The sequence below is a fragment of the Octopus sinensis genome, linkage group LG2 (genome assembly GCF_006345805.1).
Source record: "Octopus sinensis linkage group LG2, ASM634580v1, whole genome shotgun sequence".
NCBI classification, from domain to species: Eukaryota; Metazoa; Mollusca; class Cephalopoda; order Octopoda; family Octopodidae; genus Octopus; species Octopus sinensis.
The window spans coordinates 42,556,716-42,579,114 of NC_042998.1; positions in this window are offsets into that span (position 1 = coordinate 42,556,716).

The window sequence follows — 22,399 nt, forward strand, 5'->3', positions numbered from 1 at the left end:
ATATATTTGATTGTATGGAAACTTTTGTCCAGAAATGCAGTCTTTTATCTCATTGCTTATTATCAACGATATAATAATTCTTTCTGCTATAGGCACAAGGCCTGAAATTTTGAGGAAGCGGGTTGCTCAGTTACATCGACTCCAGTACTCAACTGGTATTTATTTTATTGAAGGCAGCGAGCTGGCAGAAACGATAGCACGCCGGGCGAAATGCTTAACGGTATTTCGTCTGCCATTATGTTCTGAGTTCAAATTCCGCCGAGGTCGACTTTGCCTTTCATCCTTTCGGGGTCGATAAATTAAGTACCAGTTACGCACTGGGGTCGATGTAATCGACTTAATACCTCTGCCTGTCCTTGTTTGTCCCTTCTATGTTTAGCCCCTTGTGGGTAATAAAGAAATGGGTATTTCGTCTGCCGTTATGTTCTGAGTTCAAATTCCGCCGAGGTCGACTTTGCTTTTCATCCTTTCGGGATCGATAAATTAAGTACCAGTTACGCACTGGAATCAAGTAATCGACTTAATCCGTTTGTCTGTCCTTGTTTGTCCCCTCTCTGTTTAGCACCTTGTGGGTAGTAAAGAAATAGGTATTTATTTTACCGATACGGAAAGGGGATGTGTGGCAAAGTTGGCCTCGACGGAATTTTAACTAAGAACGTAAAACCGGAAAAAAATGCCGTTAAGCATGCTGTCCGGCGTGTTAACGATTCCGCCAATTCTCCGCCTTAGACACAATAATAACTGACTTCTCCCCACCCGCCACAGTGCTTTATGGTATTTTATTATGACACTTTAAAGCAGGGTATCTTTGCTTTTCATCCTTCTCGGGCAATAAAATAAGTACCAGTCAAGTATTGATGTCGATATAATCGCCCGTACCCCCACTCGTATACACGCAAATGCAAGAACATTATTGGTGATATGATAGAGTATCTAGTTATGGTACTTACATCTCTGAGTTCAAATCCCACCGAGGCTCACTTTGATTTTCTTACTTCTGAGATCAATAAAATGAAGTACCTCCGCAAAACTGTGCTTTATCATTATTACTACTGGATTATATTTTGAAGAGACTAAATGGAAGTTCTTTTAATTTTGATGAAAATTTATTGTTTCCATCTGACATGTTAGAATTTCTGTTCTAAATAATATACGCCTATGTATTATCGAACAAGAAGTATAATTGTGTTTGAATATTCTATCACTTGCGGGCAATGATATTAGGTTGTTATTTCTTGTCAGCTGGAAAAAAACCTGACAAATTTAATTTTTGTTTTGCAAATGTTTACTCAGATGGTAACAGTAGGAGGTGATATCTTCAACCGTTACTGCTTCCTTCGTTATTCTGAGTAGGCTAAAGAAATTAGTATTGGGAATAATTGACTAAATAATTACAATACGAATGTTACAGCCGGAATAAAAGCGAAATGAAGAACAATAACAACGAAAATAATATGTGAAAAGGTGATAACAAGTGCAACAATAGTAACAACATCAGCGACCACGAAAACCACAGCAACGGATGCAACGATAGGGATTGAATTACAGAAAGAAAGTAAATAGTAACAAGGAGGAAATCACTTCTGCGGTTGCGGTAAAGGAGAAAATTGTCTTGACGTCTTACATAAAAGGGGGTGGGGATGTAATAAGTAAGGAAAAATGGCGGAGAGATTACATTCTCAGGAGAAACGAAAGAAAAGACACAAGAATGCATTACTAACTAGAGTTGTCTCTCAAAGTCACTAGGGGACTAAAAAAATTCGGTTAAAACAGATTTTGAGAAGGCAATTATAGATTTAAGACCAACCATATTGCACACCAGTAGGATCTTCGTTAATGGCTTGGTTGAAATTTTGTTCCATAATGGAGAATGTAGCAATAATCACTAACGCTAAACAGCAAACGATAAAATAAGAAAGTCGCAACATAATTTGCACGTCCTATATTCTGGCCATGACTGGTTGAATAATTATTCTAATCAAATATGCATGCTACCATCGTCCATTACTGAGCGAAAATATATGATTGCCACAGAAAGCCATTATGTTTAATGATTACTTAAGTCTTAATGGTATGCGCAGCTTCCAACTGTACATTGCAGTGAGAGATTACACAAGATTATCATTTGCAAAAAGTAGTGAAAAATAGAAAACGAACATATTATGGAGAACTTACTGAAACCGGTTTAATGTCTGGAAAATTGACATTCACCACGAGCTTCTAAAACGACAGCTGCAAGACTGTTTGGACGAGCTATGAATGGCAACATCTAAGTTAGAATTCGTATTTCAGTATACAGTAACAAAAAGATTACACGTAGGTTAGAAAATTTTAGTTCTAAATTGTAAATATTATTAATTAAGTGCCATGCAGTACAGTAACTGAGAAATTTTAACTATAAACAGCAGCTTTGTAATTCAAGCAGAAGATCTTATATAGTTAATCATTACTACATTAGTAGTAAATATCGGAATCTCTGGAAAAAAGCAAAAAAGAACTTATTTTACAAATGTTTATTTTGTGCCTATTCACAGAATGATCTATTAATTCATTCTAGTTTAATTGAAAGATGTTAGAAAATCATTTTTGTTTGTAACCCATTCTTAGGCTGCAATGTCTGCGTTTTTCTTATTCATAAGTTGGTAGACTTTAGGTCAAAATTAATTTACTCTTGCCCATTTACTTTTATGTACAAATAATTTGTAATTGTAAAACTTTGTAGAAGAGATCTGCCAGCTGATTTTAACAAATTATTTCAGAAAATCAGGCGTTCAGTTAGCAGACTGTTGTGTTGTTGGGCTTAGATTTGAAACCGTGTTAGCTCAGTAATGAGAAATAGTCACATCATATGTGACTTGCCCTGGATTCTGACCAATGCTATTTCAGCTGCAATCCTATGATCGCTGGAATTTTCCATGATTTTCCAGTAAAAAAAGGCTATAAATTGAGGTGCGCACCACAATAAACCAACGAGGGGCAGAGCTAAATACAATAAAGGTCATCGAGAAGACAAGTTTCTTAGTCGCTGCTCGACTCAAAGTTAAAAGGAATTATTTGATTACAATGGACGCAGGATTTTCTCGCTTCTCACAACACGAAGATATTGCTAGTTTGTAAAAAAGATCTTTGACTGAGTGGAAAATTTGTCCTGCCCCTATATAATTTGTAATATGTAGTATTTCAACGACTGATTTGTAGACGTCCTTGAATTCAAGTGCCGAGGTATATAGTGTGCATACTGATTTCAACATAAGGTATTCTGTACCGAATTCGTCTCTCAGCCGCGCCCATGTCTTTATATATTCCTGTCTTCGCGTTTTCTCCATCAGTTGTTATATAATTTATGTTACTGAGAACATCATTCAATTGTAATTGCTACCCTATGTGTTTTGCAAATGCCCATGACACCAAATTAAGTTACTTCACCAATTCTTGAGAAAGTCTTATCGTCTTTACCGTGACTGTCTACATTTTCAGCAGTAGAAACTGACTGTGTAGCCCCATTCCGTCAGCTGAGGCTTCATATTTGAAACAGGCAGATTGACTTGATAAGATTTGATGTTAGAATCAATCTAGATCACATTGAGTTATGGTTTCTAAGAGTTCATTGTGAAAATCAGGAGTGAAGTATTGTAATTCGAACTCAGAAATATCGTTTTGTGTGAATGGCTTATCATACTCAGTTTCTGCATTTCAGAAACTTCTATCCTTGATATACAGATGTTTGCGATAAGTGTGTGCCTTGGCATCATTAAACAGATACATCCGCCCACTAATTTTGTTAGAAAGTGACTTGCGTTTCATTTCTTGCTATGGACAGAAATGGATCATCTTCAGTTTCATTTAAAGAAGAAATTTGTTTTATTTTCAAAAATGTTTTATGAACATCTCTCTAGATATGATTTCCAACAACTTCTTTTCTATATTCTGTTCTATTCTATTCTATTCTTATTTCTTTACTGCCCATAAGGGGCTAAAGACAGAGGAGACAAACAAGGACAGACAAACGGATTAAGTCGATTATATCGACCTCAGTGAGTAACTGGTACTTATTTAATCGACCCCGAAAGGATGAAAGGCAAAGTCGACCTCGGCGGAATTTGAACTCAGAACGTAGCAACAGACGAAATACTACTAAGCATTTCGCCCAGCGTGCTAACGTTTCTGCCAGCTCGCCGCCTTCCATTCTATTCTATCTTCTTTGCAGGCAATTGCTTCTGACAACTTTTACACCCTGCTGCACAGTTACTGTCAATGCATAGTCTACACTCTAATTTCGTCCGAGACAATTTCTTTGTGACTGGCAGGAATATCTCCATATTAATTTTTCAGCTACATCTTGCTCTTTGGCTTTGATTTCATCAGAACTGTTTCTATGCACACGGTTGAGTTCTTGGCTACTTAATGAACCAGATTAATTTCTGCATCTGACTGCAGGAAGGAATGTAGGGATGTGCTGCTCCTCTTAAAAATGCTTCTCTTTTCTTTCTTTATAGAATAATGGTCAGGGTCATCTGAATCCCTCTTTGACGACGTTTGTCCAGGTCTTTTTTAAAAAAGAAAAATAAGTACTAGAAGCTAAAGTGTTAGGTTTCATTGCTTTTTTTTTTTGTTTCTTTTCAGATTAAATTTTACTCAGAATACCCAGTGTGTCACAGAAAATTCAACAATCATAGGGCTCAGAAAATATATAGTTTCTAGTGAAAGGAATGAAAAATACAGTTGTTATTGGTAATGACACGACGCCCAAATGAATTTTTCTCCGTTTTGAAAATGGGAAGCAGAAACAAATGGAGAAGCAGTAATAGATGTTCCGTCTAAGGAACCACTTGCACTTCCATGTACATTTCCAGAAATTGAGAGTAATACGCAATCAAAATACAGAAGGTGATGGATCATCACATCCGACAGATACTTCGGAAACAGACAGCGAAGCGACATAGTGTAAGCCAAACCTAATCATATCAGAGAAAAATATGTATCCTTTTGATTAAAAAAAATTGTCTCTAGCTTCTATTCAGAATTGCAATGTTGTAATCAATTAGGTCAAGGTTGAGAGGGAATTAAAGAATTCTATGTTTTATTTTAGTCATGGCAATAGTGAGTCCCATTTCAGAATTTGACTCCTGTACAGTACATAGAAGGGTTTAATTTGTTACTTTATTTATTGTACTAGGCGTCCAGACAATGTGGCAAATTTTCTAGGATGGTTTAAATTATTAGGGAGAAAAGCAGAAAAAAAAATGAAAACTCATAAACAAAGCCCAAGCCACAAAGATTTCATGTTGAAGTTCAATCTTCTACGCAGGGAATCCTCTCATCTCTTTTACTCTTTTACTTGTTTCAGTCGTGTGACCGTGGTCATGCTGGAGCACCGCCTTTAGTCGAGCAAATCTTATTCTTTGTAAGCCGAGTACTTATTCTTTGCCGAACCGCTAAGTTACGGGGACGTAAACACACCAGCATCGGTCGTCAAGCGATGTTGGGGGGGGGGGGACAAACACAGACACACAAACATATACACACAAATACACACACACACACACACACACACACACACACACACATATATATATATATATATATATGTTGACAAAAAGTTGAGAAATCGTGTACATAAAAACTGGTCTAAAATATTGCGCCGTTTTATGGTCATAGCATCTTTCTCATTGAGCTAGGCTCGGTATTTAGTGTGAGTTGGGTAATTATAGTATTGAAACCCAGTAAAATATTTTAAAAATAATTATTGAACTTATTACACAATTTGATCTATTTCTGAAGGGTCGGATTAAAAAAATTTGGCAATCCTAGAAGTGTCAAGCAGTTATATAAATCACCAACCCAGCAAAAAAGTGCACTATAGATGGTAAAATATGTTTAAGATTCTATTGTGGCAAAACTTAAAACTTCCAAGTACTTCGCGTTTTCGATAGATCCAATACTAAATCTGGCTCGTGTTGATCACCAAACAATACTTGTATGATATATTGTTTCTGGAAAACAAGTAGATAAATTTTAAATTTTCCCGCAGACTGACTCGGAAAAGAATACTTCTCTGCAAGAATCTTTAGGAAAAAAAGGTATTAATTTTGAAGACTGACGGCAATTTGTCCGCTCATCTTACAAGAATGCAAACCTGAGTAAGAACAAGAATTCAGTAATTCCCTGTATCACTCATAAAATCTTACTGAATATGCTACTACCTCTTGCAATGTTGAAACTGTTTGTTATCTAGGTTTTATATAAAGTTTATACACCAGTTTTCATGTATCAACACTCAGGTAAGAAAATCTAATGACGTTTTGGGAAGTAAACAGAACACTAACAGTAAAAGTCTTATATATATAGAAAGATTTTATCTCTGTACTACTTGAACATTTGGGTAAAGTGGTTGAGGCAGCATTTACATTGAGATTCTCTTTTAGACTCTCAGTTAAGTACAATTTTTGTAGATTCAAGTTGAAAAAAATCACATGGTGTAAATCTTCAACAGTATTGTTGTGAGTTGTAAAGGCGTTATCACATTTTTTATACAAGGGTGTTATCACATTTTGTGTGTGACAGGTTTTATAGCATATCAAGTTGAAGCACATTGAATGAAGATTAAACCAAATCATTGATAGTCTCTGGTGACTAATTTTTATACTCCGGAAAAATGTTATTAAATTAGATAGAGCATAACTAAAATTATTGGTTAGTGCATCGTAAAAATACTCAAAATTAGAAATATATCGATATGTATTAATATATCAAAACTTTGCTGGTCGGCTTGTAAGAAACGATTTAGTTAAGTATATTAATATCTATTGAGTACAATTTATATACCTTTGTCCAACCAGTTGCCATGATTGACCGCTAAATCTACAATTTTTTAATCCTTTTTTTATTCCCTCTGTTTATTTCTTCATGTTCCTTTCTGTTGAAGAGCGTAGGCTCGAAATGTAAAAGACTTTCTCTCCTTCCCGAGCGTCAAACTAATACACCTGCTTGTTGTTTATACATCTATCTTCGTCTTTTGTTTTTCTGTGAATTTCAACAATACACACACACACACACACACACACACACACACACACACACACACACACACACACACACATATATATATATATATATATAGTGCATAGATGGGTTAGCATATCCAGGCGGGTACCGTTCAAGCAGTCTATTATAATCCTAGTTATGACTAACCACATCGAATGATAAGGAAGAATCTAGGACTATTTGTGGCAAACAATCACAATGTACTTCATCAGATGCATACATTCTGGGCTCGCTTCAGTGGATTATAAATAGTTTACAGAGTGTATATCCAAGACGATTCGATGAATAAGTAGAATAATATATCAACACATTTTTTATTATTACAGTCGATTATACAGTATATTTAGTTTAAATCTGCCCGACGTATGTTTCTGCTACATGGATATTTCGCAATGCGGTTTTCATTTTGCATCCAGCTTTTTCATCTGGTGAAAAGTCTATGCAGCTTTATTCGAGGTATTGCACAGTGTGGTGATTTGAAGCAAAGTAAAAGTATGTTGGTTTAGGTGGTATTATATTTGGTAGAGGACGGTAATTTTTTTAGTGCAAAGAATTAAAGAGGAACATTTAGAAACCGGACAGCTATAAAAACGGTTACCAGGATGGCTCTATGATGACCCTAAGGTTTAAACCACATATAATGTATAATTGACTGTAATAATAATAAAAAAAATATGTAGATGTATTATTCTCCTTATTCATTGAATTGTCTTTTATGTATGTATGTATGTATGTATGTATGTATGTATGTATTAGTATGACCCCCAAATACAGTGTATCTATCATGTAAAAATTTGAGTTGTTCGAGCTGAAAACCTACTTTCAAGACAATCTAACCGTTGCATTAAAATATCGATCTACATGATGTCTAACAAAACTGAAATATGTTCAGAGTTGTAGCCATATAGCCAAAGATTAATTTGTTTCTCCATTGTATTCCACTCTTAATTAATTCTAATTAATATAAATTTGGGGATTATCTCTCTCGTCTTAATGAAGACTAAACCAAACCATTGATAGTTTCTGACAATGATTTAGTTGAGAAATCTTCATGAAGTTAATGAGTGTTTTTCTATTCACTAGGAATATAATCTTATTTGTTTAAAATCTATTCTCACACTACATTACGAATATTAGCACGTTACAGTAATCCCTCGACTATCGAGTTTGTCAGCAGAGGCAGCTTCTCCATGCAGAGATACTTAAGGTTGAGCCTCCTTTGAAATTTATCAAACCAGCCCTTGCTGGCATTAAATTCGGTTGGTTTGGTGGGAGATGCTGTAGATGGTCCTGGTTCAGGTTCGTCTTGGTCGTCGTCACCGCCATACGCAAACTTGTCGTATGGCCTTCTCACAGATGGTGTTGGTATCCAGTGCAATGTTCTTATTCCTGCAGTCACTGAGCTAAAGGGCTGATGCAGACTCTATCCTTACGATGGCCTTACTGTGGGAAGTTACCACTCTTTTCGCTGTCTTGTTAAAAGTCACTTTTGCCGTCGTCCTTATATTTTTACGTCTTTCTTAATGTAGCGAACGGTAAATTCATTGATGCCGCAATGGCAGCCTACATCCACATACCTTCTCCCTTCCTTAAGCATGTGGAGGAGTCTCACCTTTGCTATAGTAAGCATTTTCCTCTGGCGCTTGGGTTCACTGCCAGAAGCCTTGGAAAGTGCAGAACGTTTGGGCGACATCGTAGGGCTTGAAATAAATTCACAATCTTACACACAAATGCAAAACAATACTACACACTCGCTTCTCGAGTTTCGTTTTCCATACAGTATATGTGATTCTTTGTTTACTCATCTACGGTATACTACGTTACACTGTATTTTTATCTAGTAATTTATTAATTTTTAGGCGTGAAAATGCTTATTTTACCACAGAAATAATTAAAATCTAAAAAAATATAAATACCTATCAGCCGCAGAAACCCGCGATATACTGAGGAGTCCGCGATATAAATTTACATATATTAACCAGAACAATCCACGATGTACTGAGGGCGCGCTAGGTGAACTGCGATGTGGTAAGTGATTACTGTATACTCAAGAATAGTTAGGCGCTGCATTCTCACTTTTCTAAATCAATCCGTAGTGATGACGCGTGCCCTAATAATCAAGGCATTCGGTTGGCGATCATAAATTCACAGGTTCAATATCTGGACCGGGCGGCGTGTTGTGTCCCTTTGTTCCAGTCTACTCAACTGTAATGTTTGTCAACCGGGTACTGGTGCAGTCCGCTACCTCGATATTCCGCTGGGTTAAGAGTGAAGGAGCATAGAGAGTGTCTATGTCAACTTATGAGTACATAGACACCTAAAGCAAGTAGCGAAAGCGTGGCGTATGTTACGAAACCATAATCGCTCGTGAGTGACAGCTAACTGTAGTTATACATAAATTTGTCGTCGTATACGCTGCTGTTCCAAAACTTGTCCTTCTGTCACCGGAAAATAACAGTGTGTCTATTTGCTTGCAGTAAACTAAATCCTTACTGTCAAAACCTGCTAAACTTAAATAAACGATGACAATATAGCTAGAGAGTTAAAGGATATAAATTACAGTGATAATTTACTTACAATAAAATTTTGCTGATCAAAATTGATTATTTCTCTGGAAACAGAATAACATAAGACAGTAAGAACATAGGATGCGTTTTATATAAGAGATAAAAAAAAAATTGAACATAGTAAATATAATGATGTTTTGTAGTAAGTGCGTTATCTAAAATCTCTTTTACAACTTTTTTGAGAAAAAATAGAGAAAAACTTTTGCTAATAGCATTGTAGGGAACATGTCTTCTTAATCAAATGTATACGTTATTAAATTATATTTCATTTTTCAACAAGAATTTGTGATTTCAAAATATATAATTTTGAAAATGAAACAATATTTTTGACAGTCAAATAAAATATCTGTTTATCAAATTATCTGTTTTAGAAGAAAGCACTTCTTGGTCCTCATGATAAATTCACACACACACACACACACACACACACACACACACACACACACACACACCACACACACACACACACACAAATACACACACACGCACACACACACAAACAAAGATACACAGACACCAAGAAATAAAAAAAAAGGAGAACTACGGTGAGTTAATGTGCCTATCGCGAGAAAAATCTATTTTTATTCAAGTTATGAATGTGTTGTTTTTATTTTTGTCATGAAAATTTTCAGCCAGCACAACTATTATCATAATCAAAATACAAGGAGAATGAGTTGAGTATTTCGTTTCAGATTGACGACATTTTCACGTTAACAAATTACAGCTTCACTCTGGGATTCATCATCAGTGATGCTTCTGGGGTCGTAGGGAACCAACCGAGATTGCTCAAGTCGCAGCTTGCATTCTTGTAGCAGGAAATCGTCGGTTTACCTTTTTTGTCCAAAGCCACCGAGCAGCCTTCTCTGCGGCTTCGGTGATGGAATTTTTGGCCCTTCTCTTTGCTGAATCAGTTACACCAAGCTCAGACAGAATCAACGCACCAGAAAACCGGCAGCCTACTTCAGTTACCTCAAAGTAACCCCAGCCTTGATATCTGCATTACTCTACCAGCACCTGGTTTTTAGCAAGCCTTCCTTCATGAGCCTCATCCACGTGTTCTTTCCAGAGTACAGTCAGTTTTCACTCGACTACCTGTTGGAATTTCGAAAGATAACTATGTATGGGCGTAATACCATGTGTTTTGATATGGTCTACTCTAGGAACTTTAACTGCTTAACGAGATTCACTGTCAGCTGCTAGTCTGAGGTTGTGGAAAGCAGACTGAGTCGTTCATGTTTCAGTGAACTAGGCTTCTTTCGAGCATTGAGAAAAATGATGTTCCTAGAATGATATTTGCCTGACTTAGTGGATGTCTTTATGATGCCCGCAACTTGAAGACCTGGCCATGTCACCAGCGATAGCGGCCATCAGTTAAGGTTCTGGGAGCAATTTCTGAGTGATGTGAAGAGATCCTTCTTCTGTATAGCAGGGGCAGGAAAATGCTTCATTCTTGCCTTGGTTCGAAGGTTTGTTGGATTTGGTAAAGTGTCGCGAAATCCGATGCACTGAATGTCAGCCCGCTAGAGTTACAACCGTGTGATATTTCGCTGCTGTTTGTTAACCCACCTTGTCCAAATTACTTGCTGGAATACATCCAGCACCCGTCCTGCTATCCCGTGCTTCTTCTACGTACGAACGGACTTCTTCACAGAATTAAAGCTAAATGTAAAATATCTTTCTTAAAGCAGCCCTAAACAGGCACGTCGTTCACTTTAACTGTTTAGCAAGAAATGTAGACAAATGCCACAAAGTTTGGAGAAGGGTATAATCAGGTGTTATGGACTACAGTACTGTCTTGTACTTATTTTGTCAGTCCCCGAATGATAAATGATGAAGTCAACTTAACAGGATTTGTATTCAACACCTAAAGACATTGGCTGAAAATCCCAAACCAACAACACGTTACATATTAAAGCGAGGAAACTTTAAAAGAAAGAGATCCAAATGGAAGTTCAAGAAGCTGGAGTTGGACAACTACATTGGGACAACAAGAAATCATATAAGATTTGCAGTTCGAATGAAAAATTATGGTAGTGTGTGCCTGTGTTCTATAATTCAGTGAGTTGCTGGGGTTACCGTTGAAGACCATGTCACCGAGTAGTATATTCAAGATAGGCCAGACTGACTATAATCAGTGGAGGACTTGCAAGTTGACGATATAATCGTCAGTTTTATAGTGCTGTCACGTGTGAGCTTTTTCCTTCTGTACCCCATCTTTATAGCTCTGACATAATTGTAGTACCGTTGACAAATGACGAACTGACAATCTCTCAGTTTATTGCCTGATTATTCAAAGATCAACAGCTCAGCCATTCGTCTTCGCTCACTGGACGAATGTAACTAAAGAAATAATCTAATACAGATAACTTGACAGATTAAATGTATGACGAAAAACATCAAAAGAAGACGCCGCAATGTAGCTTAGCTAATATCGATTCAAATGATACAGTTAGATGCCGTGTTCTTAGAAAAAATATAGTAATTTTCTCCACAGCGATCAAGTAAAATTGCTATCATGTAAAACTACTGCCAACGGGAGAGCTTAAATCCAGACTAATGATGTGGTCATGTGGTCGCTTGACCAGCTAGAAACAGTAGCCAAATCTCAGTGAAATTCCACCTTATCATTTTAAAAAAGGAAGCACACATTAGCTGGCACAATCCTGGATACGCTATGCTCAAAGAAAAAAAATAATAATAATGATGGGTTGGTCACACCAGGTTCGCCGATTGAATGAAGAAATGAAGTGATTATATTCTTAGAAGCTGCCTCACAGAAGTGCTACATGTTGGAAACTAGATATTGAAGTAGCACTCTGCCTGTCAAATTAAAACGTAGTTATGGAATATAATTTTCATCTGTACAGAAAACACGTTTGGTTTCTAACTTTTCAACATAACTACAATAAAAACAAAAACAAAATTAAAAGCAAATATGCAGGCACACATGATTCTATTATCTTGGACTTCAAGAGCCTGGATATACTTTCCCAGCATCTGTAAATGAATTATATACCAATTAAGAGACAACATTTACACGAAAGATACATTTAAATAAATTCATATGCAGCTGTATGCATAATTTCGATTCTCTCGCTTTCATAATAGACTAATTTTAAGAAATAAATGCAGAATTCTGCTGCATGATTCACAATTTTTAAAATTGAAATAAAACTCCACAATTATGGTCGGTAAGTAGTGTTAATATATTTAATGCAACAAGCATTAAAAAGCAAATTAGAGAAGAAAAATAACGATATTAGTCAACAGCCAACATTATTTTTTATTTCACCGACAAGTATGGTAGACAATTCTGGTCATTTTTCAATTTTATTCTAATCTCAACAGCGAAACTGAGAAAAACACTATGTATGGATTACTGTGTGTTTGTTGACATGGGAATATATTATAATGGAAGACAAGGTTTACGATATCGGAAGAATATCGTCTCCTTCCATCATCCTTTTGTTCTTCGTGTAGTTCAGGCTTCCAGCAGGCGAAGAGAGAAAAGTTCAAGTACAAATGCTATTTACAACTGGTTTATTTACAGGATAGGTGAAGTGTGCTGTTCTCAGCTATCATCTTTAGCTGTGTGCGTTGTGTAGTAGCTCCGTTAGTGCGGGCGCATTGCCTCTGGAGATACGCCTGCAGAAAGCCTCAGTCAGTGGTGGTGTTCAGCCAGCGCTGCTGTGAGGTGGCGCCAAAAAGAGAGAGTTCTAATTCGGGTTTTCCCTTTATATAGTTTTCCATTGTGAGCCTCGTTGTGATCTCGCGCATGGCAAATGGATGCAGGTGAGGTCTCGCTCCAATCTCGGAGATGGAAATAGTTGCCCCGAGATCTCATCCAATATGGCACTGACTGCTTGTGCCGCTACAATATATTTCGGAGATGTACTAATCATGCAAGTAATTTGATCTGAGACCATGTGGGGAAACGAAAATGATGGTTGTATGGAAGACACATATTAGCCGTGCAAAAATACATAAAAGCTATTAATTTCACTTAAAAATTTATTATTTGTTATTTGGAGCCAGCATTTTCATTCCATGAACTACGACCTGGTCACTGGCAGGAATATATAATTGTTTATAAACAAGGAAAGTAAATGCTTTTTTTAAAAATCTTTTAATCAAGTAGGGATGAAAGCATTGCCCATGACCTTTACAACGCTTCCAAGATTTATGGGTAGAATGGAAAGAAAACTTGCAGCAGAGCGGACTCCATGAAAGGTACTGATGGTGCCAGGTGGCGGTGCTGAAACAGAACAATAAGAACCGGAACAAAAACTACAAGGCATTTAGTCTTACTACATTGTTATTGTTTTATCAATCAACTGCCCTGAATTGATGCTTTTCATATCGACCCCAAAAGAATGAAAGGTAAAGTTGATTCGGTGGGTTTTGAATCCAAAGCACTGACAGTCGGAACATATACCTCGAGATCTTCTTTCTTCTCTATGAGTAAAACAAGAGTATGTTTTCATTTGCCTGACAACTACAGGAACAACCAGGGACACGTTTCAGTTTTATTTCCCCCCTTGTCAAAGAATTACTGAAGTAGTGAAGGAAAGGATCAGGAAGTAAATCCCAGCATACTCTTCGTTGCAAGGTTCAAGCCAGCAATTTTGAGGGACGGAGGCAAGTCGATTACTTCTAAATCTCGAAGGGATGAAAGGTAAAGTTGACCTCGGAGGCAGTTGAGCTCAGAACGTAAAGACCCAGAAGAAATGCCACTAAACATTTTAAGTGACGTGTTAACAATTCTGCCAGATCGCCGCCTCTATTTAATATCAAATCAACTCTAGTTTTAAGCGAGTAAAGTTGCTTCTCAAAGGATTGTCTTTTTCTTTAGAGCTTGAAAAGGCCTCAACACACAACGCAATGTACAAGTGAACCGCACATGACAGAAATCTCCTCGCGTGTGGTTGCTATCTAAGGTTATCAGAGTTTGTCAGGAGAAGCATTTGTAAAGGTTTGGAAGGGTTTATTTGTATGTTCTTCACTAATTATGAAACTATAGTGTTGTAAATGTTTTCTTGTAATATATAGTAATTGCTTATTGGTGTTTTTGAAGGAAATTGGCTTGCTATATTCAATTAGCAAGGTATTTTCAATGTCTTAGGTGGGGAATGAAATGTAATCTAGAAGAGAGAAGTACGTAGAGAGAGGAGAGATCGCATAACTGTAGAAATGTCTGCTGATTTCTACAGTTGTAGAAATTTCTACATGGTATACAAAAAAAAAAAAAAAAATCGGAAATGAGAATAACCTTTTCTAGAAGTATTTTGTATGGAGATCACCTTTCTTTCTGTGACCCTCTAGTTTCTCGTAAATTACCATTTTACTTTCATTAAATTCACTGTTGGTTCTGTAAGAATTAAGTGCAAACAGGATTGGGCCGAAACTGACAACTCTAAAAGTTATGAAGTATGGCAAAGTTTAAGTATCGACAGAAACATACAAGTAGAGAGCTATCGCTATTGTAGTGAAAGTTGTATTTGACCAAACATGAACCTGGTTTAGAAAGTAACTTTGCAGTTATATTTTTAAAAGGAAGGAACGTGGGGTTTCTATGTACAGAATCGAATAGAAATGTTAAAAAAAGAAAAACAGGAAATAAAGATCTTTTGTTTGATGGGGAGTTACTGATTGTGTTAAGAAAGAAGATTCGTCTAAAATTATTTTATAATTTATTATCCTTATTATTCCTATGACATTTCGTCAACTTTTCGAACTTGAAATGTTTTCTTTAATTCCGGTTCTTCATTTGATGGTGGTAGTGGTGGTGGTACAAGTGGTGGTGGTGGTGGAAGCTGCGGTGGGGGCTGTGGTGGTTGTGGTGGCGGCGGTGATGGTTATAATGATGATGATGATGAAAATGAGAATGATGGTGATGATGACGATGATGATGAGGAGGAGGAGGAGGGGGAGGAGGAGAAGGAGGAAGGAGGAAGTCGATGACGACGATGTTGATGACAATGATAATGATAATGACAATAGTGATGTATGTATATGAGAAAAATGTTGTGAGGAGCAGGTAGTGATAGATAGTATAAAAATCAACCGGCATTGCATGAAGATATCATCGAATAGACCAATAGAATTAAAGAAATTGAATAAAAATAAAACAAACAGATTCATGTTAAAGACATCACGAAAATACATTTGGAGCGCTAATGGTAACAAGTACCAAAATTTCAACAAGGTAAAAAAAGAAAGAATGTAATTTCAGACAAGTTTTTTTTTATATATTTTTATTTCTGTTATTGATTTGTGATATATTCAGCAATGGTAAATACAAGTAGAACTACGCTTCACCAAGAAGTATATCACCATTAAGCATGATAATTCTCATTTAAGTATGTATTTAATATGCGGAAGACAACCTCGGCATATTCTGCCGTGTCATTATTTTAAATTGCGTAACCAGTTAATGTTTTTCACTCAGAACGCTCTCCCTCACACACACACACACACACACACACACAAAACAGTTTTTGTGATATCTTCGCTGCTCGTTTACTAAAGCATATTACGCAACCTCCGGTATTCGAGTACTATTTTTTCCACCTTGTTTTGCATTTATGTGCTTCCTCTGGTGTATATATATATATATATATATATATATATACGGGTGTGTGTGATTGTGTATAGAAGGATATATTGATAAAAGGAATTCCAACCTTGTCTGATTTTCACGTTTTATTTACAATCTTATAATGATATAATATAAGATAATATAATAAAATAAAATAAAATAAAATAATAGAATGTTAAATGTTCATTCTGATTGAACTAGTACTTTCATGCATTAAATTATGCAATCTTCAGGTTCATGTAGTAGTGGTGACAGTCATGCTTCACAATTTTTTACTGTAGCGCGATGGTTAAATCTGTGCCTTAAATACAGCTGTGTGGACTCCAGATTGCTAGGTTTTGCAAACTGTATTCTGACCAATCAGTGTGTAGCATCACTCAATTACTTAAGTTGATTGGTTGGTTTAGGCGTCACGCATTGTTGAACATGTCAAGAGTCCTGTATCTTAACACTTGCCGAGGCAGCAATTGTTGGGCTATTTTTAGAAATGTTGTAAATAGCCTTTGTCAGGGATTTTTATATTTCAATTGTCATCATCATCATTGTCAGCACCTTAATTATTGTTGCTAGTGGTGATGGTGGTGGCAATAGAACTTTTAACCCTAAATAAGATAATTCATCTTGATCACCTTTTGCATTGTTGTTGTTGTTCCTCTCGATTTCACTTGGGCTGTGTAATTTGTAGAATGGAAATATTATATATATTTTCAGACCACATGTTGCTAGGTGGTTACTCAAAGGTATCTGACGGACCTCTGGGTCTCTAATCTGTTGTCGGTGTACACGTGAGCGTTCTGATAGTGCATTTCCCGTCTGACCTACATATATTTCTTCACAATTTGGGCATTTTATGCAGTAAATTAAATTTCTGCTTTTGCAGTTCATATTCGCGTTTGTGAATATTTTCCCGGTTTTTGTGTTTATATATTGGCCGGTATGTATGAATTGGCATGTGCCACATTGGCTATCATTGCATTTAGATACAGTGAATGTTTGGTCTTTGTTGTTAAGGTCAAATTTTGCCTTTGTTAGTAATTTTTTCAAGTTTTTAGGCTGTCTTTTACTAAGAACCATAGCTCGATCCGTGATTATATCTTTTAATTCATTACTTTGAGCAATGATTGGTAGGTTTGCTTTGGCAATGTTGAATATATTCTGGTGATATGGGTTGTGTGTCACTATGAATGGTATGACTTGTTCTTGTTTTCCTCTTCCTTGGGTTGTCCTAAGTTGTTGTATGGGTATTTTTATAGCCCGCTGTATGCCATTTTCTATAAGTAGAGATGGGTATTTTTGTTTGAGCAAAAATTCTCTTAGTTCTGTTAGGCATTTGTTCCTAATATTTGCATCTTCTACAATGGTGCAAATTCTTCTGGCTAGGCAGTATGGGATGATGCGTTTTGTATGTGGTGGATGGCACGACTTAAAATGCAGGTATTGATGTGTGTCTGTGTGTTTATAGTATATATCTGTGGTGATGGTGGTGTCCCTTTTAATTACCATTATATCTAGGAATGGTAATTTGGTACTGCTCATCTCCTTTGTAAATTGGAGAGATGGGTGTAGGTTGTTCAGGAGGATATTGAACTCTTCCAGAGTATTTAGAGATTCTGTCCAGATTATGAAGCAGTCGTCAAGGTATCTCTTCCATGCCTTTTCAATATACTTTCTAAATCCAGTGCCATAATTTACCTCCACCTCTTGGTTGAGTTGTTGTTCTAAGTATCCCATTACAGAGTTGGCGTAAACGGGAGCAAACTTCGTTTCCATCGCTGTGCCTCTAATTTGGATGTATTCTTTCCACTGAAGAAGAATGTGTTGTTTTCTAGAATAAGTTTGTGTCTAATATAAATGGCACTGTGAATCTGCTGGGAATCACTTCTCTATGTTTTTCTAACCAGTATTTAATCGCCTTTATTCCTAAATCGTGTGGAATATTGGTGTAGAGGCTTACCACATCAAAACTTAGTAAAACTGAATTGTTTCTGTTGTTTTGGGAAGATGGGACAGGAAGTCGATGTCATCCCTGATGAAACTGGGTATGTAAGTACATAGTCTTACACTATGTACTTACATACCCAGTTTACAACATTTCTAAAAATAGCCCAACAATTGCTGCCTCGGCAATGGTTAAGATACAGGACTCTTGACATGTTCAACAAAGCGTGACACCTAAACCAACCAATCAACTTAAGTAATTGAGTGATGCTACACACTGATTGGTCAGAATACAGTTTGCAAAACCTAGCAATCTGGAGCCCACACAGCTGTATTTAAGGCACAGATTTAACCATCTCGCTACAGTAAAACATTGTGAAGCATGACTGTCACCACTACTACATGAACCTGAAGATTGCATAATTTAATGCATGAAAGTACTAGTTCAATCAGAATGAACATTTAACATTCTAGTATTTTATTTTATTTTATTATATTGTCTTATATTATATCATTATAAGATTGTAAATAAAACGTGAAAATCAGACAAGGTTGGAATTCCTTTTATTAATATATATATTATATATATATATATATATATATATATATATATATATATATATACACACACACACACATACATACAAACATACACATATATACTTCAGGCAGTACTACAATTAGTGCTCAGGCTGACTAGCTGCCAAAAACTCCAACTTGAACTGCAACTAAAAAGCAGAGATGTTATAGCTATCACTGACGACTGGCTATTTGGTTTGGGTTGGAACAGGTACGTGTATAACAGAATAAAAAAATTCCTTACGATCTATACTCATGTAACAAATCAACGATCCATGTTTTCATACACAAATGTCACAATCTAACCTGATACCAGTTGTTGGCTTGTTTATCAATTTATTATCATTATTATTATTTTTATTATTGAGTGAGACAGCAGTGCATGCTATCAAAGTGACACTGGGGTATAATTATACGAAGCTCAATATACCCATCATGTCTACCCGTCTGATAGGAGTACACCAGACACATGCATCACAACCACATGTGCATGGCATGGTGATCTTATATCAAAATAAACAGCACGTGACCTTGCACGTGACCTTGCAGGTTGAGTAGCTCATCCCGCTCAAAAGATCCCTGAATAAGGTTTTTTTAAAGATGATGAACGAAATACCCATGTTTCCAGAGGTGAATTATCCAAACCCCAAAGAATTTCTCTCAACACATGGCTATGATGCTCCCCCACTACTTCTGCTCGTGATCAGTGATGCACATATCATCAGCCACTAAAGGACATGCTCAGTTGGTTAAGGTCGAGCTTGTAGTGCAAGCATGAAATGGATTCGATCCACCGTAGTCAAATTAAAATTAACACTGCAACAGAACTTTTCCCACGGTGGAACAATGGTTTTTCTCTGACAGCAGTTTTACATTTTTCAGATGCCTTTAGCTAGGCCGAAATAATGTCTTCACCACTTGATCTAAAGAGATTGAAACATGTCTGCAGTTGTCCTCGTACTTACTGCTTGTCATTCTAATTTTAACCATTCGACTAAAACTTCAAGATGGTATCCCAGCATGGCCGCAGTCTAATAACTGAAACAACTAAAGGATAAAAGATTATGGTTTTCTGAATAGTCACTTTTGTTTTGACAAACTTTTATCATTAACGTCAAAGATTTTTTGTTTTCATTTGAAAATCTTTTTTCGCGGGTGACTTACTACGTTGAATATGTGAATACTCGTTTCTTTATATGTTCTTCATGCCAAAGACGCCCATAGGAAATTTTCTAATCCATACTGTCCTATTGTGGTTTTTCTACAAAATTTGTTGTTGAAGAAAACTAATTCTAGTTTCATTATCCTATATTATATAACGGCGGTCTGTTATTTTTTATATTTAGTAAAACCATAATTTGAAAAATGAAACCAAAAATAATTATCGATAAAATATATACTGGCATGGCGATGGATGTAATGGATATTTTTATTCATTTTTGTTTGCATCGAAATGGATAATAATTATCAGGCTGGTAGAGATTTTAATTACCTCATGTTGCGAGAGTTCTAACATCGCTGAACCATTTCTAATATGAAGGAGACTAATGCTGTGTATTCTAATTAATGTAAAGCAATTTTGTTTCTCCACGTGAGCTTTTATTTTACATCAATATAAAACATGTGAAAGTTTCTAATGTAAGATTTATGACATCACAATTGTACCTGTGCAAATCGTGAGCGTCACGATTCCTAATGCTTTGTTTTAAAATAATTGGAAATGATCCATCTGAAGCGGAAGCCAAATTCTTTAGCAAGCAACAATCTGACAGCAATTTACGGCTTCCTGGTATAAAGGCAATAAACTAATTAGATGTCTCTCAAAAATTATTTTACAGGGAAGTTTTAAAGTGAACTGTCTCCTTCAGCATTTGAACGATTCTTCCATAGTGCATTTGTGAAACACAATGGTAACAGATCGATTGTAACATCCTAAAAAATATTTTATTTATGTCAATTATAAGTCACATCTTGATTTATACCATTCTTGACTCAGAATTACTTCCTCGAGTAAATTATCCATCCAGAAAGACTGTATGGCTTTAGACTGATTCGTTATTCTGAAGATATAGTTTTCATTCTTTATAACAAAATGATAGAGAACAAATGAAGAACCCACATCTTTGTTTATTGTTTATCAAGCGCCGAATTGTAAGGCGTCGAGTTGGCGGAGTCGTTAGCACTCCGAGCGAAAGGCTTAGCGGCATTTCGTCCGTCTACATGTTCTGAGTTCAAATTCCGTCGAGGTCGACTTTGCCTTTTATCCTTTCGGGGTCGATAAAATAAGAACCAGGACGAAATGTGGCTAACGTTTCTTATTTCTTTATTGCGCACAGTGAGCTAAACATAGAGGGGACAAACAAGGACAGACAAAGGGATTAAGTCGCTTACGTCGACCCCAGTGCCTAACTGGTACTTATTTAATCGACCCCGGAAGGATGAAAGGCAAAGTCGTCTCGACGGAATTTGAACTCAGAACGTAGCGGCAGACGAAATACCCATTTCTTTACTAACCACAAGGGGCTAAACACAGAGAGGACAAACAAGGACAGACAAATGGATTAAGTCGATTATATCGACCCCAGTGCGTAACTGGTACTTATTTAATCGACCCCGAAAGGATGAAAGGCAAAGTCGACCACGCGGAATTTGAACTCAGAACGTAATGGCAGACGAAATACAGCTACGCATTTCGCCGGCTAACGTTTCTGCCAGCTCTCCGTCTTAGTACATTAATTGCCTAATAATTTAATGCACATTTTTCTCTTCAGTAAAATCCCATAAAATCAAAAGCCATGAGAGCCACTGCCTGGTACTGCACCAAGGCATTTGCTATTATTATTATTATAATATATTATTATTATTATTATTATTATTATTATTATTATTATTATTATTATTATTATTATTATTGACTTTGCACATCTTCTAACACTGGAGATGTATTACAGTGTCAGCTGTTCACTACCATGAAGTAAGGTAACACCCCTTATTTTTGGAGCACCTTCCGTTGAATTTTTGAATTTCTGAATTCAGTTGTGTTATTGCAATAAAAGGTGTGTTTACGTATTTGGGTAATGTATTAAAGTTTTTAAGTTTTCTTGAGATGTTCGTTTGTCTGTCCAGTTGGAGAATATAGTAGGACTTTTGCAATGAAAAGGATGTTTACGTTTTCGAATGTTCAGAGAGAGAAGAAAGGATAAGTATTCACACAGTAGTTGTAGATATCAAAGGTTTTTTTTTTTTTTAAAGCTGATCTTTTGTGTGTTCGAAAGCTGTAGGTATGTAAGTTTTCTAACTTATTTTATTTTGAGGGAGATTTAAAATATTCACAGGAAATTGCAGATATTTCAGTCTTTGGGTATTCTAGGAGGAAGAGATGTTCACCTTGTTGGATTTTTGAATTTCTGAATTTCTTTTGGAATTTTTATTTTCTTTTTAAAAGTTTTGCAGTAGTTTACAGTTTTTGTAGTCGTGCAGTATGTATATATTGGCAGCTGCTTATTTCCTTAATTTTTTATCGTGCATTTAATTGTGTTGTTACAATAAAAGGCATGTTTACATATTCTGTTAGTCAAAGAAGAAGGGAAGACAATAATAATAATAATAATAATAATAATAATAATAATAATAATAATAATAATAATAACTTGTCTTCCCTTCTTCCCTGATT